Source organism: Struthio camelus, chromosome 1 (assembly GCF_040807025.1).
Source record: "Struthio camelus isolate bStrCam1 chromosome 1, bStrCam1.hap1, whole genome shotgun sequence".
NCBI classification, from domain to species: domain Eukaryota; kingdom Metazoa; phylum Chordata; class Aves; order Struthioniformes; family Struthionidae; genus Struthio; species Struthio camelus.
In genome coordinates, this window is record NC_090942.1 from 219,269,624 (window position 1) to 219,295,196 (window position 25,573).

The 25,573-nt window shown below is 39.2% G+C and overlaps 1 long non-coding RNA gene across 2 annotated transcripts in view; it reads left to right on the forward strand.

Moving 5' to 3' along the window:
* Positions 1–25,573, forward strand: part of LOC138065656 (uncharacterized) — a 1,053,146-nt gene that overhangs the window by 896,529 nt on the left and 131,044 nt on the right. For both annotated transcript variants that reach the window (XR_011138763.1, XR_011138764.1), the window contains exon 6: positions 24,552–24,633. This is a non-coding gene — a long non-coding RNA (uncharacterized lncRNA). The remainder of the gene's footprint in view (positions 1–24,551; positions 24,634–25,573) is intronic.

Here is a 25,573-nt window from a genome sequence, read left to right on the forward strand (position 1 = left end):
GTATTTCAAAGGGTTTTGAGGCCCTCAGGTATTATGGTTATTGTGTAAATACCTAGACTAGATTAAAAATATATCAGTGTAAACAATAAACCTGTTTATAAAGAACATTGTAATCCCTAAGTGATGTTACGGATATGTAAAATATTTTATTACATCTATATATTTTTTGTCACTTTGACCATGCCAATGCTGTTGAATATAGCCTCACAGAAGTAACAGGTTCAGCTTCTCTACTAAACAGTAAAAAATGGGCATGGGGATGAAGCTGTAATCATTTCTTGTGCTAATAAATGTACATTAAGAAAAAAAAAAAAAAAGAAAAGAAAGAAAGACAGAAAAGTAGAAGTTACTTGTTTAATGCAGATAACAGATGTCCCTGTTAAGCAAGGATACACCTTTGAAAGTGGGCCATAGCCATGGGTGGAAATTAGTACAGGAGGGAAAGACCAGAGGTAAGCTAGAGGTCTTTGGGAGAGTTCCTCTCACTTAAGAGAAAATAGATACGGAATTACTTTCTCATATTGAGTAGCAGTGTAATGATGTTGACTTTGTAAGTGCGGTGTAAACTTTCTTGGGTTTCTCATACGGGACATTTGCTCTCTCGGTGTCATCTGTGGGCAAGGATCACTAGCTCGACATTTTTCATCCTCTGGTCTTGGGGTCTCCTGGGATCTTCAAGCTCCTGTGAAGGCCTCCATGAAAGGCAATTAAAAAGCAAATCTATCACCACTAGACTTAACTTCTCTACAAAAGTATCTGTACTCTTGCAGGAAAATGAGCAATGTCCTGAAAACTGAAAGAGGCTGGAGATCATTTCTGGGGGAGAAACTTCCTTTCCCTTTCCCTTTCCCTTTCCCTTTCCCTTTCCCTTTCCCTTTCCCTTTCCCTTTCCCTTTCCCTTTGCCTTTGCCTTTGCCTTTGCCTTTGCCTTTGCCTTTGCCTTTGCCTTTCCCTTTCCCTTTCCCTTTCCCTTTCCCTTTCCCTTTCCCTTTGCCTTTGCCTTTGCCTTTCCCTTTCCCCTTCCCCTTCCCCTTCTCCTCCCCCTTCCCCTTCCCCTTTCCTTCTCTTCCTTGTATGAAAATGCCACAGTAATAAAGAAAGCTCATGTACTTAAATCCCTAGAAGATATACTTCAAGGTAAAGGCCTGCTTTAGCAGGGCTATGTAGTAGATTAAATATAATTGACATCTTAATAGAAAAAAAAATGAACTCTTGAAATTCCTTTTTTTATATTTCACAGACGATTAAATCGATTCCTGTCTGTGCTCCTTCTCAAAAGAAAATAGACATCTTCTCATGTTATCCTGATCCCTAAAAGAAGCAATATTCAGTAACAACTTTCTAGGATTGCTGTTTCTTCCCGTCTTACCTACATGAGAACTCTGAAGTTCTTTGCATTATGGTCTGACATCAAGTGGATTCTGTTTCTTCCTGATCCCTAAAGGAAATCAAATCGGTTGGAACAACCACTCAGATTGTAACACCATTTCCATGGGATAGCCCAGGGGAGTTGTTCCTCAATAGCTTCACTGAAGGTGTCCAATTGACACCCACTGAGGAGCAGAGCCAATGCCACACTGCTGGTGCACCACAGGTCTTGCACCTTGTCGAGTAGCACTGACACCCAGAGCAATGAGAACAGCCCATAATGCATTGCAGTTTCCACTGACTAGACTCCTTCATCTCCCAGCCTGCAAGGAGATGCAGGGGGAGGTGAGAAAGCCCGTAAAAGATTCATATATTTATAAAAAGTGCAAGAATCAAGCCTTTCCATGGAATAGGAATTCCCTAAAATTGTACATAAAGGCCTAGACTCTTTGCTTGGAAGCTTTGTTGTCCTCCACAGCAAGCTCAAATGATTAAGAAAAATCAGTAGCTGAAAAGGTAGTGATCTCTGTCCATTTAGAGTGTGCACAAATAACTAGAAAGACAAATGACAGTGGAGACTGCTGAGTCTGAAATAATGCACATCAGTCATGCAGCAGTTAGAGGTGAACGCAGAAGCAAAGTGGACCTTTTGGGTCCGCACTCCTTTTGTCTGCACATTGTTCCTCACAGTATCTTCATTATGACGGGAAGGTTTTTCTCAGTGAGGTTCTGGGTCAAGTCCTGCTGATAAAGCAAATAAAGTTCACCTTTCTATTGAGCTTTCGCATGGGAGATTTTTATAGATGAGGGATCACTAATACAATGAAGATATAAAAACCAGTTCTGCTTTTAATGAGACTGGTCATGAACGAGAAGGTCACAGCTACACTCGAGGAAGTTCTCTGTGGAAACTTGTTTCCTAGCAGATTGCCGTCACGATCAAGCACCATTACTTCTCTCAAGTTGGTTTCCATAATTCAGGCTGCTACTTTTGGGATTACATCACTCCAAAAAGACTGTAACACAGCATTTAAAAGAATAGGCTTATACAGAGACTATTTTTAAAGCAGCAATAGCAGATCAATCTAGGATTTCATCTCAGCATTTCAAAAACATACACACTGGCAGTGTCTAAATGGCACAGCACAATGTAGAGCTGGTAATAGACCAGATGCTGCTATTTCTTACCCTTCAGCTATGCTTCTTTAAATTTTATTAGAACATAATAAGCTCAGCTAAAAATGTGCTTTAATATGTCTGCATTAGTTAACAGCCTGGTAGGAATTCTAATTATTATTGAGTTTATCACAGAGTACTACAATATGCCCTTTCTTTAAATTTCTAGAGACCACTTAAGCTGCAGATTGTTCCTTGTATAAATATTTGTTGATATTAAAGATGCACAATTCATTTTTTTCCCCCAAAAAAGCTCTGTAGCTGCTTTTGAAATATTGTGCAAACGCCGTTATTTTAGTGAAATCTATGCTGCTTAGCTGGTTAGGGTGACTGCGGTTCCAGTGGGTAGAGGAAGAGTTAGGAATTCTGAGTTTTAAAAATAGCTCTGCTACTCATTTTTAAAATTATCCTGGGGTATTCACTGAAGTATTGTGCCTTTATTTGTACAGATAGATATAGATATAGATATAGATATAGATATAGATATAGATATAGATATAGATATAGATATAGATATAAAGTAACTTCTTATAAGATACAGGACATGGGATTGATAATTACCTAAATAATGTAATAGCATCATTTGCACTACCGGTTCATCCAGAGTTTTTTACTCATAAGTCACAGTGGTACTCCTGATATTTTCACTTTTTCACCTACAGATGCTGTAGTAATTCACTGCTTTACCATTACTCAGGACTATGTTAGGATAGAGAAATCATCCCTATTGCCCTGGGCTGGCAAGGTGGGTGCTTTTTTTGTCCTATGTTGTTCAACACAGCCCGTGAGGTTCCACAGAAAATGGGGTCACTGGCTACTATTTCATCATAAATAATATTTTAATTAAAAATCATCAACAAATGAACACTGCTGCAAATCACCCTTACTGCCTTTTTCTCTTAATGAGTGTGGAGTCCTCCTTGATCTTTCAGCTGAGATTTATCTTTCTGGATTCAATTTGTAAAGATTAATACAAAATAACACGAAGAGGTTGTTGTTGTTGTTGTTTTTAAGTCCTACCCTGCTATGAGTAGTATTAATCAGTTATTTTTTATAATTTCCTAACCTTTACATTAGCTGCTGAGTTCCAGTCTTTGGTATGAGCTGCAACTGCACCACTAGCATCAGCAAGTTTTCACATTTGCTCTTTGAGGGCTATCTTCCTCCCTTGTACCTGCAGATTTGTGAGCTACAGCCTGTGTAGAGAAAGAAAAAAAAAAAACTAGAAAACAAAAAAGCAAGGCTTTATCTTGTAAAGCAGTTTTTATTGCACTTCAAAATACTGTTTTGATGTAAATGCTGCTTGCCAGATATCTAGGAGTCTTTAATATAGAAATAATAGTAGTCTAGCTCTGACTTTTTAGCTTATTTGCTATATTATTATATGTTCATTCTCTGATCACTGACCCCAGTGGCCCTTTCTGGCTCAAAAATTATGCTTTCACTTCTTTTACATTTTATCTGTGAAGAAACATCCAACAATGACCTTTTTCAAAAAATTATTTTAGCAGATATGTCCTCTGCAAATAGAAACCTTGGAAACACTCTTGCTTATTAGCCCTCAAGCATAGAGGGTTTCTAATTCTGGCTGTGTCCACCCTGCTTGGCTTTCTCCTCTTTTGAGTGAAGTTTCATTAACTCTTTCCTGCCCTTTCCCTCTATGTTATCTAACTTCCCTTCCTCCACGTCCATCCTATGAACTTTCCGCTGTTAGGAAGACCTGGCGCCTTGCTCCTTTGCTGATAACTAGGAACACTCACCAAAGAAAGACAAAAACGGGATGTGACACGCATGAGGATGAATTACCAAAGGAGGGGGAGGAGAAGAAAAAAATCACAATAATGAAATGAAACAATGAAACTTGCAATTTCCTAATGAAAAAGGCTAACGGAATTTCTCCTTATAAACTGTTTCTTCTATGAATGCACATCTGGACTATTATTTAGGGGCAAAACCTTTTCCTTCTTCGATGAATCCCGCTTTTTAGACTCATGTTAAACTATAATCTGTTCAGCTTCTTCGCTGTGAACGACCATTATTTACTTGTTTCCTCTCTTTTTTTTGATGTCCAATTTTAATTCCCTCCTTACCCAAGTACTCATTCACTTGATTGGTCTTCACTTGATGTTTTCACCACATTGCTGAGCTCTTTCTTTTTTATTCTCAGCTTTTTCTTTTTTTCTTTTTTTTTCCCCCCCTGCTGGTAATCTACACGGCTCTATTTTTGGTCTCTTCTTTTCTCCTACATGTTCTTCTGGGAAATCTCATTAAATACAAATTTGTCTCCAACTGTGCTAAGTAATGACAGACTCAGACTTATGCCTGTCTGTCCAATTGAAATTCCTCGCCAGCTCTGCAGCTTCTCTTGTGGTCCTGGCCGCAGCGGCCGCTCCAAGATCAGCATGACTACAGCAGGGTTCTCCACATTTCCTCTAAAGTTGCCTCGATACCTTCTTTCTTGACTGCTGAAGATGTTTTAAAGTAATTTTGTTTACTTCTTATCACAATTGACATGACAAATGATCATTCACAGCATCCCAGCTAAAAGGAGTGAACTTCTCAAATACACCAACTCAGTCATTTCCGCGCATGAGCGTATTCTTGATGAACTTCTGGAACAAGTCAAGTCATAGGTCTGGACTAGCTAAAAGACAGTATGACCCAACTGATAAGACAACATTACAAAAAAGGAGAGATGGAAGAACAAAGGAAATCTTTTATTTTTCCATATCTTTGAATGCTTTTAATTGGTGTGAGCTTCAGTAGGACAAGGCGATAGTTTCTTCCCTAAATAATTTCAGGTGCATAGATAAAATACTATGTGCTAATTTATTACTGTATAGATATGATTACCTAATTATAAAAGCAAATGGAATTTACACCTTGGGAATCAAGTCTTCCTCAGATAGGTCTCAATGAATAGAAACTCTACATACATATTTATGGTAAAAATTCTGTGCTGAGTACCTAATTCCCTTTCCTTCTATGAGGATATATAACCAACAGAGATGATATGTTACACTTTCTTACCTCTTGACGTTTTCCAGAAAAAGCAATATAAAGTTTGAGGCGACCTTGCTTTAACACGTTGCAAAAGTACATGCTTGTCGAAGAAATATAACATTGTACTAACATTCTGTTTTTGTTAAATTGCATCCTGTGTAACATTGTGCCCTTATACAAAAACATTTGTGTACTATTTTGTGTCATCTGTAGAAAATTTGAATTGAATAGGCAAAAAATATATATTTTATGTATATCTCTAGATGTAAATTTATAAAACCCATGAAGAGTAGCCTCCAATATGCCTTCAATACAGATCTGTTAATCGGTTTTTGCCTTTTTTTTCACCTATGAACAATCACAGTAGGGACAAAATGGCTTCATCCCAATTTTGCTCTCACCAGATTTTTTTTTTGTTCTAATATAGCACTGGGATAGGCATGGTAATACTACTTTCAAAACGCGGGGTAGAGCCTCTACACGCTACGTCTTGCCTCGTGAGCACAGCAGCTCAGATGGCTCTAATTTGTGGATATCTCCATTTTATTCCTTTCTTTGGAGAGCCTTGCATGCTGTGGAGCTCATGGAGGTGGTCAGAGAGGTCTGAGATCTCCCACAGATAGATATGCTAACCCAGTAAAGCCTGTAGTAGTTACTAAGGCCATAGTCAAGGCCACATGATTGCTTTACATGATACTCTTTCCTAAAACTCTCTCGTGTAAATCTCTGAAATGCAGAGTTCAGTATTAAGGGATGTGATGAGACCACTGCCTCTGACAGGCTCCAGGGCCAGAGGATTCCTCCTTCCCAAAGGTGCAGGGATCTCTCCATCCCAGGCTGACGGACGTGGCCGCTGCTCTCCTGTTTGCAGGTTCAGCCAGTAATGAGGCTGAGCGTGTATCTCACACATACACACGCACAAGGAGGACACTAACGTGGCCAATGACACAGACTGCCATAGTCGGGGCAGTGCCTTCAGCAACACCCACACTTAACACTAAGAGAACTCATGTAAAATACAGGTACATTCACACATAGAGTGAGAGGACTATACAAACACACTGGTGCCCCTCCAGTTGCTGACACCCATGACACACAGGACCTATGACCCGTGGTCTCATGCTAGCTGAGGTCACTGGGATCCTTCTCTCTCCAGTTGCTGGCACCACAGACAGACATGGGAGCCACCATCGCCCAAGGTCTGACTCCAAACGCTGGCCCAAAATTCACTCACTCTTGTCTCTCCAGTTGCTGTCACCTAGGCCTTGCAGGGCTCACAAATGGGGAACAGAATGAAATTACTAGAAAGATAGATAAAAAAGGACGCAATAAGAAGATAGGATAGACTGCAGTGATCAGGGGCAGGGCTTAGTTGGACAAGCGAAATGACTGGCAGTTGCCTACATGCAACAGGTCATTTTTATACTCCCTCCTCTTTATCCCACCTGCCCCCAATTCCTCCCCAATCACCTTCCCTAAACATTCCCTGTTACGTTTTTCATCTTCCCACAAGCCCCCCTTGAATATCCAAAACTGTCATTTTAATCGTGTTTCCCCCTTCTTATTGGTTGCAAAGTCCAGGATGGCCCTCTCCAAAGCTGTATCTGTAGTTTCTTACCAGCCCATCAACTAGTGGCTGAAGAGTTTTGCTCTTTGCCGTTGTCTTTGTTATCGCTTGTCTATCAAGTTTGTGTCTGTGACTTTCCCTTTTACTTATTACCCCTTTGAACTGGTCCTTGGTCCGATAGCGTTAACGAAGACGGATGCTCTCACATTCCACATATGCTTACACTCAAACTGTAAAGATAGATGCAAATTGATTCAGTTGATAGAGTTGTTGGGGTGTGGACCAATAAGAATCAAAGTCCATCCAAGTCTATCCATGTTCCACATAACAACCCTGCTCTAACTGGAGATAGGTGTGGGGGAAACTGAACATCCCCAACAAGCTCACTTGAAGCAAGTATATTTTAGACAGGATTCATCAAAGAAAGAACTCAAAGTCTCTTGGAAATCGACAAATCTGTATCAGATATTAAGAAGCATGTCCTATCCCTTTCTTCCTGCAAAGGACTCCTAACGGGATTGATGGAAAGATATGGATCTCAGTCTAGTAGAAAATAATATACTGGAGGCAAGAACAAAATAGTCACGGAATAACACTTTCCATCCAGCCTGAAAAAAGATCATCTTTAAAGCCTAAGCAGTAAAAGCCATATTTTGTATTCATATTTCTTCACGATAAGCAGAATCAACCCACAATTAGCAAACAGACACTGTGTGTGATTTTATACACTGTTTCTCAGCTGTGAAGCATTTCCATAGGAAAGTGATTGATATTTGTCTTGTAGGTAACAGATGGACCTTGCAAGATAAATATTTTTTTTTTTATTGCCTGCTATCCTTAATATAATTCTCTATTTTAAAAATCCAACCTTAAAGTATTTTATCTGTACATAGTAGTTCTGGTGCTTAAGGTACAGCTGCTGCCAGAAAACAAAACATGTCAGAATGAGTAAGGAAAGAAAACGAGAAAAATATGGCAAAGATTTTTCCACTCTACACACCAGTTCTGCCCCGTCTTACATATAGAGTAGACCACTAGTCTTACACTGAATGTTGCAGAATTAGACACTCAGTAGAAATGAGTTGCATGGAAAAAGTCACGCAATAAAATCAAATAAAACAAATAAATTTAGATAGGTAAAGGAGCATCAAATTAAACAGGGAAAATTCAAAGACAATCCTTGTGAAAACTTGTTCATGACTTATATGAAATTTTGTTATGATCTTGTGTTGGGAGACACGAAAAAATAAGCTATATATATTGATAAAAGGAATATCCAGAAATGTTAGCTAACGTCGAAAGATAGTTTATAGGGAATTAAAACAATAGTATTTTTTTCAGGCCTTAAATCACTAAGAATTGAAATCATAGAGCAATTTAATTTAGAACGGACCTTTGAACCTATTTGGTCCAATTCCCATTTTAGAGAAGGACACTTTTATATCAAGTTTCTTGAACTCTTGTCCTGTTGGGTCTGTGAGATTCAGTCGAGATTCCACAACCACGTCAGACAACCCCTTGTACAGTTTCATTACGATTTCTTTTTCCTAATAGGTTATCAGAATTTCCTGTATCTCAATTTATGTCCTTTGCCTTTCATAGCTTGGTTGTGCACCTCCAAGAAGAGACCAGTTTCATCCTCTCTATACTCTCTCATTAGGTAGTTGAAGACAACAGTAAGGTCTCCACTGCTTTTCTGTTCTTCAGGTTGAACAAACCCAGTTCTCTCAATCTCTCCTTGTATGTCATGTGATTTTATCCCCTTACCATCCTGGCTGCCCTTCATTGGCCTAAGTACTGCAAATGGAGCTCCAAAGCGGACACAGTACTCCCAGTGTGATCCCACAGGTGCCAAATAAAGCGGAAGAAACTTTTCCCTGACCTCCTGGAAGCACATTAATACAGCCTGGTACGTGATTGTCATTCTTCAACACAAAGGCACGCTACAGGCACGCTACGCTCATGTTCAGCTTGTCAGCAGGATCTGCAGCTCCTTTTGTGCAGAGCTGCTTCCTATGCATTACGTCACAGCCTTTGCTGTTACACAAGGTTATTCTGTCTTAGGTACAGGACTTGGCAATTTCCTTTACTGAATACTGTGAGGTTCCCATGCATCCGTGTCTCCAGACACTTGAGGTCCCTCTGAACAGTAGAGCTTATTGAGTTCAGCTTGTTGAGTGCTCCACCCCCAACTTGGTTTCATCCAAAATCTTGCTGAGGTATATTCTGCCCTGCTGCCCTTATCATTGACAATGACTTCAAGGATTGAGTCTTGAGGACACCACTAGTAACCAGGAATTGGTTGGGCTTTATACTTGTTGATCACAACTCTTTGAGCCTGGCAGTCCAGTTGACATGGGGTTTTACATATTCTTCTGAAGAATTTGGTGCTGGCCAGATCTATAGAAATGTCTCTGTACATAGTAACATTAATCAGTGATCCGGTATGATCTTCTAATAAATTCTTCTCTGTGTTCCATATGGCTTAGTGGACCTCTGGAACCATATGTTTTCTGATTTATAGATCACGTGCAGAACTATTTAAAAACCAAAATATGTGTCTATTATAAATGTTCACACTGTGTTCCAGGACAAAAAGTTCAGGAAATCAATGGGGTATATAAATGTTTCAATCCTTTCTTCAATCTATTTTTATCAGAAATGCTTAGATATTTGAAGAGTCAAAAACATTTAGGTCTAGATTGTTGCCTCAAACCATAATGAGTGTTTGTGTTGGCTTCTTATGGCAAAATTCTGTGAAACTTATTTTTCACCATGAAGTTTCAGGTGGTGAGAGTAGTTATTTCAAAATACTACAACCAGTCCCTGTTCCAAGTGACTAAGTATGATTTGCTGCTCTTACCCGGCCTGTTGTTGTACTGCTGTGCAGTTTAGTTCTTAGAAATCAGAGATCAGGATATGAGTACTGTAAATCAAATATGGAAAGTGTTTACTCTGGGGAAATCTGTACAGTTAGTATAGTGTATTACTTTACTTCCATCTAGGTAATGATTCATTAATTGTTTTTAAAATAATGCAAAAATGAAGCTAAGGATGATAGTCTGATGTGCTGCAAATACTAATGTTCTTAAGAAAAAACGATGGAATTTATTGTTTCATATACTAAGAGATGGGGAAAACTAGTTGGCCATGTGGTCCATCTTTCTTGTAGTATAAAAGCGGGAAACAGGATATCTGCTCAACTATTCTAAGGTCATGATGACATGGGTATTTCTTCCCATGGTATTTTTGCTACTGAATTATGTGAAGATTTTTTTCCCCCTCCAAGTAAGCAGAATATTATTCTTTGAAGTGAGTTCAAATTTTTTCAGTGTCTTTGGCATGAGTTATTTTTCTACCATGAAAATGTCACTTCAGTTTCATTTAGAAATATTTGTTGTTACTGTTTTTTATTAGTACGCTCAGAATAGTGGGAATAGAGAGAGTATACAAAGTCCTAGCTGGAGTGTAGAATAAGAGAGATTCTGTATGGAAAACAGCTTTTCCAAGATACAGGCCAGATGGCAGCTTTGGGACTTCGAAGCTGAGAGAAGGAGCTGGAACTGTGTCAAGAGAAATAATTAATAAAAAGTTAAAAAAAAAAGAAAAAAGAAAAATCAAAAAATCAAAAATAATCAAAAATAAAAAGTAAAAAAGGAGTCCTAAAGAAAGGAGGCGAGAGGAATTGTCAGGTCAGCTCAGCCCAAGCAGCTATTCGTGCCATCACGCTTGTGTATTATTCAGGTAATGACCTAATAAACAAATCTAAAGCAAGGCTGTGTGGGAGATAGAGCAGACAGCGAATGTTTGGATACTCCCCTGAACAAATATAATTCACTGCACTTAGGCTGTGAGATGCTTTCGACCTGTGATACAATAACACAAAATTTGAAATTTCCATCAAGTTTACAGGAAGAATTAATGCTGTTGCCCACTCAAACCTATGGGATAGGAATAACATACGTATCAAAACGGCAAGACAGCATGATGCCTTGAAAGACAAGTTATTTTCTATCTGTGGATCTAGAAAACTCTTACCTGGTATGATCACATCAGTTTGGAGCCTGAACTGTGGAGTCTGCACTCTGCAACCCCAGCTTCAAGTGCCAGAACCATCTTAACTCACATTGAACCATAATACTGTGATAAAATGAACATACCTTCCAGATAATAGAATTTTTCTTTTTTTCAGAACTGACATTCGCATCCCCTGGCATAGAAGCCAACCAGGATTGCCCAGAGTTAATCTTCTTGCACAGATGGAGAGGGTTAACCAGAGCAACAAGCTTTATAATCCTCAGCAATAGTTAATAGCAATCAAACCCTTACTGTCCTAAGTCAGCTGTCATTTTGTTATGCAATCACACAAGACAAAGGTATATTGATCCCTTCATTTCTTGCAGAAAGTTGCACAAAATACTGCTATAACTATATATAAAAGAGTTTTATGGTCAAAGCTAGGTCAATCTAAATCAGACGTGTGGCAAACACTTTAAGAAGCAGCCACTGGAAGCGAAGGGTAGCCTTAGCTGAGCACTGTTCAAAGCTGGAATATACTGCTGCTGCCATGAATTGATCTGAAAACTAGTGATATGTACTTTTTCAGCTCAGCATTCTTGAAGCATGAACTTGCTGGAGGAGACATTCCAGAATAACATGTGTTTTGCAGCAATTTATGGATTGATGGGGAGCTGAAAGCGTCTGCGGGGCTTATTGAAGCTAACTGTAACCGTCAGCTAATTGCTTAACACCGAGGTTCTACCTGCTTTCATACGAAAGAGAACGGCAAAAGCTTATAAACCTGACTCGCCTGCGATAACAAGAAAGGATAACAGTTTGCAGAGTCAGGGAGCTGGATTCATTTCATGTGTAGAAGTGTCAAACCTGTAGCATTTACGGGGTGTGTTTCCCATCTATAAAGCTAGAAGGGGAAATTTCGTTATTAACAGAAGATTGAATATTACCCGCTGGAAGGGAGTCACACCGAATGGATCTTCTGAGCAGGATTTTCAAAATTGCTTTGAGTGAGACTGACTTCTTCCCTTCTCAAAAGACAAAAACTGGGGCATTGTAGAGCGTTTTGGAAAACAACACATTAGACCAGGAAAGTGCAAAGAGAGGAAGAATTCAACGACTGAAAAATGCAAAGTTGTAGCTCTCCTCTGAAACATGCTGTAGACTAAGAAAGTCCCTGAGCACATTGACAAGGTGTGTGAGAAAGTACTCCAGGGCACCCTTCTGTTTTCACTCTGTGCTAGCCTGTGTTTCAGGAAAGAACTGCCATTTCATGAATGTTGGGTTTATGATGCACTAGAGAGGTTATGAAAGTCTTTAGAGAACATAACGGTATATTTGTTACCTAATAACTTCAACAAGCAGTTAATGCATTTTAAGCAGATATAGTAAAAATTCTCAATCAATTTATTTTATAAAGAACTTTAAGAGGTGATTTCTTGCATGGTCTACAAGCACTAAAGGGAGGAAAAGATTTTTTAATGATGATGGCTCTTTAATTTACTGGAGAGACATAATGAGTTTCAGTGGATAGAAGCTGGTGTTAGATAAGCTCAAACTGGAAACAAGCTGCACGTTCTAAGTGAAACTAATTAAGCATTCAAAAAAGATTTCCCAGGTACACAATGGATTCGTTGACACTTCAAGTCTTAAAATCAGGTCTGAATATCTTTCAAATAAGAGAGAAAAGCTTGTGGTAGTTCAAACAAAAGCTGTAAGTCTGATATAGGAATCAGTGAGTGAAGCTCCTCCTGCGTGCCTGCCCAGAGATCAGACAGGTATTTTAACGAACTATTCTGACTTTAAATCTGTAAAATCCAGGCAAATATTGAATACATCCCTTTACATTATTCAGAAACTCCCCAAGTTTTTGCACACAATGGAAGTGCAGTGACAGCTTTGGCTAAGATGGCCAGGGTAAGACAAAGCGCATGAGACAAAAGAGGTGACACTTTTCCACCGCCCTGAGCTTGCATTCTAACAGGTTTCACGATGGTTATCTGCAACACTAGAATTAAGTCTGCTCTTGTAATGGGTCTCCAGAGCGTAAGATAGATATATGAGCGTTCGCGACACAGAGGATGCATGCGTTTCCCACGGCCACTTGATTCATTGTTGAATTTAGCTCTTGGCACTGTTACTATATCTTAGGCTATAATCCTTGCCATGTTTTCCTTTCTTCCAATGAGAAAAAAAGTGTTGTGATAGCTTAAATGGGAACAGTAGATATGACACAGAAAGCAATGACCGAGAATTTTATTACATGGTCAGGATCAGTAAGTCCGTATTTTTTCTTCTTCCTTTTTTCTAATCTATCTTCACCCTAAAAAAAAATATATATAAAAAAACTCATGACGCTGGCATTTGAAATGCTGGATGAATACGCAGACCCAAAGTGAAGACTGAATCAATGGAATTAGAAATTAGAAGCTTTCCTTGCTTCTGTTTATAGTGTGTGTTTGGATAAAAGGGTAAAAGAGACAGTAGATCTTTTCTTCCTACAAACATATCCATCAGTACCCATCCTACTCGTTCTGTTTCAGAATACAGTATATTTTTAGTTTGGCTCAGTCAATATGCAGGCATCCTGCCCACTTTGTGTACTGGCCTCTGATATCACTCAGAAAGGATTAGAAGTTTAAATATTCACTTGCACGTAGAAATAAGTAATCTTCTTTAGGTTTGTTTTTAAATACAAGAATTGAGGCATCTAACTCAAATTTTAGAGAAATGCTATATAAAATGTTCAAGGACTTAAATTTTCTTGGCAGTGAACACAAATTAATGCTATTGCTTCCACTTAATGAATCGCAAACACTTTAGAAAGAAGGTCAGACTTGAACCGTGCTACGTAGATATGTACAGAACTTACTGCATTTTGATTTCATTGCTATTTAAATATTAGATTTTTTTCCTATGGGAGAACAAATGGCTGTATAGGCAAATTCTTTTTTGGTTATGGATATTCTCTTTGGGGTATGCACCTGAAGAACATGTGACGCAATGTCACAGAGCAGTGAATAACACTGTAATTTATTTTAGCTCCAGAAGATATGAGCCGGATTAGAGCTGACAAGCGTGTTCTGCGTTATTTTGTCATCATTTCGCTTAGATGTATTATCTCCTCAACTTTTCAGTTTGCACGGGACAAAAAAAGATTGAACTTTCCCTGCTTCTTCAACAGCTCCACACAGTATTCAAGGTGTGAGGAAAACCCATATCCATGCACAGACATTACTACGTTGTCTCACTTATTCTCTATTTCCTTCCTATTCATTCCTAACACTTGATTTACTTCTTTTAACTACTATTCTCTCTTAGAATCTCAAAGCAGTGTAATGCTTCCTGTATTGTGAAAACTTTTCACTTTTCTCGAAGAAAGCATCAAGAAGCAGAGACAAACAGCATTTTAAAAAGGCCTCAGCAAACTTCCTGAATTCTCAGAGCTGGAACTCAACAATCTTTCTGAAGGCAATACTCGAGGTCTTTTTTCTTATTTCTTGAGCGCATGTACAGAAGAGCCAATCTTACTTGTCTTATGTAAGTTTGGATGTAAAATAGCCTTCCTTAAAAATAAATTTAATTTTGAGTGGTACAGCTAGAGAACAACAATGTCCATAAGGGATAATAAGGAAATTTATTTTTAAGAGCTCCTATATGTTCAAAGGACCTGAACTATCAAGGTTATGGGAAAAATTTCCCCCACTATGATTTATAGTTATGAAAGTGGTCACTGAGGAATAAACATTAGGAATCTTGACATACATCTGCTACTTAACGGGAGATATTTTTCTAGTCCATTACATGAGCTCTCCAAAGAGCTGTGGAGGATCAAGTCCCTGAAGTGTCTATTCATCAGTACCATTAGTAGATGTGACAGGAAAAAATGAATTTCATTTATTTAGCTGAATATCATTATTAAATACTCAGTTGCATTGAAATCAACTTCCTTGCTTTCCTTAAATGTTGTGAGAAGGTTTAACATCAATGAGACGTCAGAACGGCAGCCAATATCAATCAGTGTAGCCGTTGCTCATACGTGTACCATGCCCGCTCTGGAAGGGATAAGACTTAGCCGAGGTAGGATTTATCCCATCTAATTTTATACATCTAATCTCTGAGCTAGTTATTGAGGCTCCAGTCATAATTAATGAGAAGAAAGAAGGAATTTTAGGGTGAAATACCTTTTCTTAAAGAAGAGATCTAAGAGACAGATGTCTTATACTGTGACAGTGCTGTTCCTTCTTCTTGACTGTAAAGGGAGACCAGATTGATGAGCTCAGATGGAGACCCCTAACTTGGGTGAAACGAATCCACTCTAGGATCTCTGCTGTCCAAACTTATTGACTGCAGAAGTAGGCCTTCTTCTGGTTGAAAACTTTCGGACATGAGCCTTATGTGAAGCCCTGCATCTCTATGGCTTCACAATCATAGTAACTTCTCTGCCATTATCAAGTATTTGTGAGCAGTGATGAAAGAAATTCTGAGCTGGAAGCCTCATTGCTAGAGACTTTTGCACCTCACCCTACTCAGAAACTCTGAGGTCTTTGCCCTTTGTTGGATATAACCTCATTTTATAATAATACTTATTTATTCTATTCTAGCTCAGAGTGCTTGTGATGCTATAAAAAGGATGCACAGAGAGGGAAGTAAAGTTTCACAGATTTTCTCCAACCACGGAAGGCTTCAGTTCCGCTTCCGTTGTTTTCATAGGCACATTCTTTTTGTCGTCATTTCTTCCCAGATAAAATCTGGCCCGCTGGACTAATTTCGATACAAACAGAAAAGGCAGAGTCTGTTTATAGGTAAATAATATGGAAAACAACAAATTAAAAAATTATTATTGTGAACTTCAGAGCAGTAGAGCTTTGGATTTTTTTTTAGTATGTATCACATGCAATGAGAAATTTGTGTTCCTTCTCTTTACAGCATGAGTAACAGGCTTCTAAGTGTGGTAAACCAAAGACTAGCTGCCAGTAAATACATGTTATGAATGGATTGTTGTTAAGTGACGCTAACAATGCCAGTTGGTAATATATAACTGAATTATTACAGTGACCAGATACATCAATGACTACATGTGGTTTGTCCATTCATTTCTTCCGGTTAAATCTATGCAACATCCATGAAAAGATGTGAGTTGCGCAAGCACAGCTGTTCAGAGCACAGATGAATATAAGAATTGAATATCTGATTCTTCACATTACTTGCTAATAAATTTTGAGCTAACTTGGCAGAGATGGCTTTATGGACATCTTACCATGCTAAATGAAACTTCAGTACTCCAAGGAGAAAACTTATCTTTCAAATAGAGAAAGTGAAGCTACCAAGATAAGAGGTTTCGATGAGTTCTGGCACTATATTCTCTGCCTCCAGGGATCACCGTTCTTTTGGATCTCTTTATGGATGTGTGAATGCAAGTAAATGTTTATTTTGTAGAATTATCCAGTTCCCTTTTTTCTATAGCCTTTTAACAGTCTTGTCTTCTATGCAGTGTTAACTCAGGTAGCAGCTTCCCTATCTGGACATTACTTAGACATGCAGATCTCTAAAAGTGGGCCACCTAGGCCATTAGCTGGAGTATGGGATGACATCTGAATGTAGTGATGTTGAAAAAAGTGATGCAATGATGATTCAGGTACTGAGTGCTGCTAAATACGGCAAGCCTGCTATTAAAGTGTTAGTTTGCAGTATAATTATAATAGGTTGAAAGGAGTGGAAGCTATTGTGAAAGAGCACTGAGAATGCCAGCAAGAGACCAATTTTATGGTGGTCTCTGTATCTGAGGCAGGTGGTTTTGTTTGTAAGAAAATTGACTGAGCATATTAATTAGCCATAAAATGGTACTCTTTGAGGGATGGTCAGAAAGGCTGACCAAAATTAGTCTCCTAATCTGAATCACTCTCTAGAGCATCCCTTCCCTGAACGGACTCTAGTAGAAGCCTGGGGAAATTAGCTGTCCAAGGCTTAAGTCGGCCTTTGTGAATATCTGTCTGTGAGATATATCGAAGTAATATGTGTCAACAGGTGTTGTTAGTCTTTAAACAGTGGCTACTCAGTCATATCATACTTAATGGAATACACAGACTAAATGGATGCAATCATAAACTCATTTTGAAGTCAATAGGCCTCTAATACTTCATTTTTCAGCCAAAAAATCTGGAGAGGAATCCAAGTGCAAGTGACCTGGCACCTAGGAGTAACTTGAATGACAATAAATAGTTGTATGGAGGAAGAGAGTTCAAGTCCAGATTTTGACTTCATTCTACCTGCTTTAATGCTTGAAAGTCTTTCATGATATACTCTATCTTTTTTTTTCCCCCTCTCTTCCCGTCTATGTGATTTAATAACAAAATGGATAGGAGAAATTAGGTGCCTAAGTGAGAAGGTACAGGAGAATGATCTATATATATACGCATGTTGATTTACCAGGTAATTATTTCAACAGCCTTTTAGTTTCATTAGGGATTCTGGTACAAGTCAGAATGTCACTTATTTTTATTTAAAGGTTACAGGAAGGAAAATGAGAACTGACATCTTCTGCAAGCAGGCCTGATTTATCAAGTATCAGCTACATCTCCACTGTTGCTCAAAACCACGTTAGCTCTGCTTTTCTCATAGAAGAGATCGCTTCAATTTTTGAGGGGCAATGACCATGCAGTTTGCCTTGTTCAGTTCTGCTTGTAACACTTGTTTTTTTGTGTGGCCTTTTTTTCTGATTATATTTCTCTAATTAGTCACTGTGAATATTTATAATAGTGTTAGGTATTGCAACAGCACCTGTAAATCCAGAGTCGTTTTGGTGCCTGGGAGCATTAACCCCACCCTAGACCAAAACTATAGCCATCTGATTTAGGAGTCAATAACTTATAGTATAAGTGTCAGAGACCGCACAGGTGTATATTTTGAATGGCACGTAGCAAATCCAGCACGCTGCTCCAAATTAAGGCTCTCTGGCAAAAACCTTTCAGTAAGTTGCAAACTCAGCATAGCCAGGAGTTTCATTAGACGTTGAGTCAATGCATTTCTGGTCAGCATTACATTCTTTCTTTGAAATGCAGCATTTTCCAGGTCCTGCTGAGTTAATTCCAGATTTTTTTCCTTGATTCAGGAAGGCGAAATACAATCTGCCCACCACCATGAAAGGCTGGTGAATCCCTGCCCCATAGAGGCTTAGAATCTGAAAAACTGGGTTCCGCCTTAAGAAACTCCATCATTGACTCCTTGTGTGAAAGTATAGTTACTTCTTTTTGTCTTTTTTAGTTCAGCTTTTTTGATAAAGACTGTTACAAAGGGTGGAGATCATCACATCTAATTTAAGGTATATGTGTGGTGTAGACATGAAGGCTTGATGTAGGTGCCTAAGGATTCTCTAGTCATTTGAGATGCCCTGGTCCCCAGCTGCCTTGCCAAAAGGATAGTTTCCTGTAGGTCCTGATTTGTTGTCTACCACAGCTGTAGATTAACTGGACATCTTAAAGCCCCTCATTTGATACCAGATCCCTATATGAAGGTAAACTGAGTCAAGTTTTCCGAGGGAGATTCAGTATCATGTTTAGATACCTGCGTATGAGATGCACCTGCCTACATGTGAGTATCTGCTTGCAAACTAGGTGTCTGAGCTCCCAACATAGCAGAGAGCAAATGTTCAATTCAGTTGCCTAAACCCAGGTGCCTAGCACAATTCAGCACACCTAACTGCATCCAGGACATTCTCAGGATGCCCACAGACTGCTGGAGCATCATATGAAAGTAAGCAGAATATGTTAGGACATATCACATCTATCTACCCATGACCAGGCAACTGGATCCCTCCCCTGCTCGATGCAGTCAGGGAATCCTAGAGAACTATTCAGTTCACCGCAAAACAGACATGTAGGATGTGATTCAGTGGCCTGAACATGAGAATCCACTGCCATTCCAGACATACTGCAGATACATCCAGGACATTCCCTTGCTGGGAGATATGATACAGGATTGCTGGTAGATATGTCTTTTTGGGGGGAAAGGCAGTTGAGGGCCAGGTTGGTTACCCTACTGTGTTTTTAACAGCAGTAGATCACTACGTTAAAGCAATTACGTCGAGTCCCTACTGGCTGTTTTGCTGAATTATCTTTTACACCCTCAAACTGTAAGGAGAGAGTTTTTCTCCTCTAAGGCACTCTAAACGCATCTTCATCTCAGCCTGAAGCCTATGTTGCATCTGAACTGGGCTCCCAATGGAGCAAAATTTTAGAGGTCTGTGGTATCTGTGTGTCCTCCCACCCCCTGACCACCTCCTGCGGTAGGCCAGACAAGGAAACGATATTGTATATTGTAGACTTGGTTCTGCATATTTGATCTACGCTGTCTGTACAGCAGAAGTCTTGCTGTATCCATCTTTCTGTGTTCTACCACGGTGCAAATGAATGAGAAGCAGTGGGTCATAGGAAAACTGACCAAGGAAGTTTTGTAGCATGTCTGTAAGAACCTGCCTTGGAGAATATTAATACAAATCTACACATTGGGTAGATACACGTGGGTACATCAGTAGGGCACCTTTTGCAAATCCTGGGAATTCATTAAAAAATTATCAGTCGATTGTTCCTTACAAAAAAACCTTAAGGTTTCTTATAGATGGTATAGTAGTTGCAACCCTGGAAATTCATGAGAGAAGTCATGATTTTGTTACTTAGTTACAGCTCAAAACCCACTTTCACCCCTTCTTGGACTCCAGTTGGCTGTTTTTTTTTTTTTTTTTACTTTAAGCTGTTGATGCAAATCTCCACTTCCTCTGAAGGTTGGAGGTACTGTTTTAGGAGGGTGGCTTTCTATTCTTCTGCAAATTTTTTTCATAGATAATGGAAAATGGGATCTGGTTTTATTCACAGTGGGATGTATCTGTAAGTAATTATTAGGGAAGACTAGAACTTAGTATGTCTGATTGTCTCTTCTTTTAAACCTATAAATAAAAACTGAGGGCAATTAGGGCTAAAGGGCAATCTGCATGTAATTTGTATGCAATGCCTAACACAGCAGGACTCTAATTCAAATGGTGTTACATACAGTGATATGATATTTCCACAATTCTGTAATTCTCAGATTTGAGCTAGCCCGAAAAGGCTAAAATACTGTAAAAAGTTATTTCTAACCAAAGTGGATCTCTGGGAGTGCTTGAATTACATTAATTCATTCTTTTGAGGTATGCAGTACAGGTAGGAACTTACAAGATGTTCTCAAACCTCTAGCAAAAATATTGACTTTTTGAGACATCTTTAGCCCAAGTAAAAACTCAGCTGCATCAGGACTGGCCCATCTATAAAATATAGACACCAAGGCAAGGTCTAAAGGACAAAAATAATATATTCAGAAGTTAATTCTCTTGAAAAAAGCTATTAGACTTGTAAGAAAAGTAAAATATAAAGAGGTAGAAATGCCTCTAGCAACAGTGGAAACACTAACAATAATGATTTATCATAAATAAAAGACATTCAAGATGACATATCAAAGCACAATAGCCGCAAGTTGTACAGAGAATGGGCTACGCTATTTTGCAAGTCAGGTTGAAAACAAATGATGTCTTATGATGTTCATGACGTCTTAGATACTTAATTTTGAACTGCAAAATGCTTGACTTTTTAAATTTGAAATATAACTGTAAGTTAGATCCAGCATATAGCATTTACGCAGTTCAGTGCTACAACAGGGGGGAAAAACCAGCTGCAATAAAAGATTATATGTATGAAAACGTAAACCAGTTGATAGAAAAGTGGTGTACATTTGTGGCCTGTAATTTGTTTTCAGTTTAAAAGGTAGAATTAAAAAAAATTCTTGCAGGCATCTTTGCATGTTTAACTGCTCTGCAGTGGCAGAGCTCACCCTGTTGTTTCAGGCAGCATTCAGATTACTATCACCTTTCATAGCTGGTTTGTTTTGTTTTGTTTTGTTTTGTTTTTAGCTTATAAGGCAAAATATGAAATTTGGAGGTTGGTAGATGTTCATCTGTTATTTTGGTCCAGTGGTGAAACCTGGCACTCAGGTCTTTGTTCAAACTTTTGCTTTCTCACCGGAAAGTCAAAAAGCTTCTAATAAGCAACTCTGGGTTGCTGAAATTTGTGCTTATTGTGATTAATTTCTGAAAACTCAGAGGCAAGTCAGTTAGCTCAGCTGCCTCAGCAAAGCTTCAGATGTTCTAATGCACAGGATGAGGTATATCTCTAATTTCTCATTTTACTCCATAATGCCTGTCACAAACTGTCTGATAATAGCGCATCCCAAAAGGCCTTAGTCGGCAGCGAGAAGAGTAACTCTGTTTTAGTCCTTTAGATTTCTTTTTTATGTAGGTCTTACCCCTCCGCCTCGGGGAGGAGAGAAGAACTATCCTCCTTAACACTGTGATCTGTATTATTTGGTTTTGTTTTGTTTTGATCTTCTTTTCTTCTCCTCCATTTAAAGCTGAATGCAGTTACTCCTTGCCTTGTGAAGCCTTTTCTGGCTTGGACACACACAACTCAGCTTGGACCACAGCAGGGAGTCCGTCCTGCCAACCTTCTCTCATGGTTATCACTCTTTTCCCTCCTCTCTTTTTTACCTTCCACTTTTCCATCTCAGTGCTACGCTTCAAACTCGTAGGGCTGAGGTGTCAGATACCCATTTTACACAAGGGTTGTGAGTCCTTTTGTGCTTTTCAGGCAGCACAGGAGGGAACATGTTTTTCACCTGGATCCTTCAGCTTTCTGAAATTTCCTCTGGTTCTTCAACTCCCTATAATTTATTCTATATAATCTGCCATATATTGTTAGGGGGAGGGAATAAGTGTTGTGTCTACAGTGTAATCAAGGTAACATCTCAGTGGAGTTAGACATGAGCATCATGGACATGGTCACGACCTGGTCAGGAAGCTGGACCAGTAGTGCTTCTAAAGATTACGGCCATCTAGTCACTCATTTGAATCCAGTCCTGGGCAAGGTCTGAATGCTACTGTGTTCCTTGGTTAAACGGTCCTGAACTGGATTTCTTGGATTTAGCTTCATGCATCAGTTTTCTGTGCTTGTTTCAACCTCCTCAGAGCAGACGCCCACGTTTTGATGAGATAATCCTGTAGAACGGTTAGTGAGATTGGGTGGGATTCTAGTGTTTGAGCCTTTTATTCCTATCGTACAAGAAGCCCCACATCTGCTCGTATCCCCACCCAATGCCTGTGCCTCAGACTCACTGGGTGAGCAGCCTTTGAAATGGTGCTGTGGTCGAGGATTACAGTCCTTAATGATAACACCATGGAGTATCTGGAGCCACTGCCTTGGGAGTAACAAGAAAATAGCTCCATGACTATCCATAGGGCCCATTTTGCTGAGTGGGACAGGTGTCAAGCTGGACACCAGTCCAAATCCTGAAATCTAGGTTGCCAGTCCACCTGGCAGAGGGTTTAGCGATGGACGACAACAAGACACGTCTCCAGTGATACCGCTTTTGCAGCAAGGTGCTGAGCAGCAGATGTTCTTGCTGTGCAGGAGGTTCTCATTTTCTGGAAGCCATTGTACCGGTCTCTGCCTAGTGACCACACAAGATGTTTTGCTTACTTGTATCATGCATAAGCAACGTGGTGACTTTTGGTCTTCTACTGCCTGGTGATGACTGGATCTTCTCAGCAATGCACACGCGGAAAACCATGTGTCTATGTATGAGGCTTGCATATCATGCAGACATACTTAGCACAGAAAAGGAAAGCCCATCCCTTCACTGGAAGTTTAAAGTGTTCTTGCCGTTTGCAATACCAAGGAATCAAAATACTATCTACAAGTTTTCAGGCTCGTGCATCCCTGGCCGGATCTCTGCTCTCTGCAGTTCTGCAGACTGAGTACTCTGAGAGCTGCAATGCCTCTCGTATTTTATTCCAGAAAGGGAGGGAGAGAAGAGAGACATATACTTTTCTTCCTAACTACTGACTGGCCAGTATTGCTGCTTAGGTCTGCCAATGGTGATGAACCATAGGCAGGGCTAGTATGTATCTCTAATTTATTTTGGCCATCTGCTTTTCCTGCTTCTAATTGGAGTGTGCTAAGGCAGGGGGGATATTCTTAAATAGCATTTAGGCTGAAGATGCTCTTGGACTCACTAAAAGCAGATTGAAATGCAGTTTGTTCTTCGGTGGGCAGATTAGTCTGTATCTCAGCAACCGCCTCATGTTTGGCAAGATTTTTCTTTTTGCATGAAGTGGCTACACGTGCTATGGTTGTTATTGGTAGAATGGATGCATTAGTAAAAAAGAAGGAAGATCTGAAAAAAAAATTTTTAGCAGGTTCTGCACACTTATGAAACATTGATGTTGTGCCCTGCCTATGCTGCAGTTTCTTTGTAAACATTAAGCTTTTTGTGACCTGCAGCATTTAAGGTGCTTTAGAGGTAGGTGCTTAAGAAGTTAAAAGTGTATCTAAATAGAGGTCCTGACTAACGGTCGTGCACTCTGCTTGCTGGCTCTGACACAGCATTCTTCAAGTTGCTCCTTTTACTTCTCCCATTACCTCAGTGCAGACCTCGAGAAAGCTATCTGAAGTCTGATTTGCAGCATTTCCCTGATCATACAGCCATGTATTCTTTCAGCGGGAGTTATTAACATTAAAGTCTGAAATCGCATCAAATAACAGAACTTCGCAACAGTGCAGAAGTCCACGTTCACAGCTGCTGACGCCTACCAGATTGCAGGAGTGGAGGACAGACAAACAGAGCTGAAATAAAAACCCGAGATTTTCATCATTATTAGATTGTCCTTCTTGTTTCTCCTAGACTTTCTGGGTAGGATTCGTGTTGCCTAGGTTAACTACCTGGCAGTCCAGTCTGAATTTGCCATCGAAGCAGTCTGTGGGAAGAGAGGAGCATTCCCAGAGGATGACTCACCTCATCCGAAGAGAGTTGTCAGATATAGATGTTATGATTTGCTTTCAGAGGTGCTTCTCTTTCCCTACCAACTTCAGAGGGGAACCTGAGTGACAAGCTTAGGCGAAGCTTTAGGCAACTGAAACTGAGTAACATAAATTTCACTTTTATTTTTTATTTTGTAATCAGTTGGAGTTTCCTAGTGAGATTGTCGTCGGCTTTTCGAGCACTGCCACAAAAATCTCCGTGTTGAGATGGATGGTAGGTGCAAAAAATGCAGTTATCTGTTTTGTGGAAATACTTTTATTAATATAGATTAATATAGATTAAATAAACTTTTTTGGACAAAGCAAAATCCATGTACCTGTTACCAGTTTGCCGCGTTATTTTCACGGGGCTGTTTCTCTCAACAGTTTTCCCAATTGAAGTGACTTGCAGCTACAGCTACATTTTTCTAATAGACATGATATGAAAATTTTGTAATCCATCTCATTCCAATACTGTATTTGCATAGATCATTTATAACAGTCTTCAAAAAACTATAATTTGTTCTGTCTCTATAATTTTACAGGACCCTGGTAATAGTATATGGATTCTGTCAAAGTATCGTGCAAGTATTGGATGAAATCTCTATCCAGCAAACAGCCACACTGGTAAGCAGATTGTATATTCTTTCTTTTCTTTTGCAATATTCAGTTTTGAGCTATGCAAAGAAAGGCTTCTACCACATTCAATTGAATGCTTATTAAAAACAAAGGGTATTTTAAATGTTTCCAGTTCCATTTGCCGAAGAATTTCAGCATCATCCAAACTACATGTGCGCTTTTCCCTGAAAGAAACGTTTTCAGCTCTTGTTTTGTGTCATTGCACATCATGAGGCTTTGTAGCTTGTTTTGTCTATGAGGTTGTCTCTCATAGGGAAAGTGTGAAGTTCAATTTCATAGGTTTGTGCAAGAGTAAGAAAGCTTCTTCTCTCTATTTTTTTTTCCCTTTCTTATTTTTAGGGTGTTGTTCTGGTTGTATTCATTGTTTGCATTGTGGTTTTGGTTAGCTGTGATACTAAACAATGTTTGTGGGCCTACAAATATCAGTGCAGTTTTTATTCTTAGCTGATTAATGTATTTCAGTTACTAAAGGTATCTAACTACAGAGTGCCAAGAAAATCACACACCTTTTAAAGGAAATAGTTGTAAGGTCAGAAGTCAGCAAGACCTGAGCTCTAGTCCTGTTGCTACCTCTGGTTTATTGTATGACCTTGAGTGAGTCATTTCTGAAGATGGGAAACTGTTTCTATGAGCAGATACAGTAATGTATGAATTGAATTACGCGTCTTTACATAACTGGAGAACTCATTAATTAGTTGACTAAACCCATTAAGCTTGAGAAGATATTTCTTCCAAAAAAGAAAAAAACCCTCAAACTGAAATAATAAAAAACATAACTTTATTTTCTTATAGAGTTGCTTTATCTCTTGATTTCCAATATTGTCCTCACTTCTGATTGCTGCTTCCATCAATTGTGTGTAAAATCTGCACTTTAAATGCGATCAGGGATTCTGTGTCTGAAAATGAGACAAAGCTTAATGGATTTAGA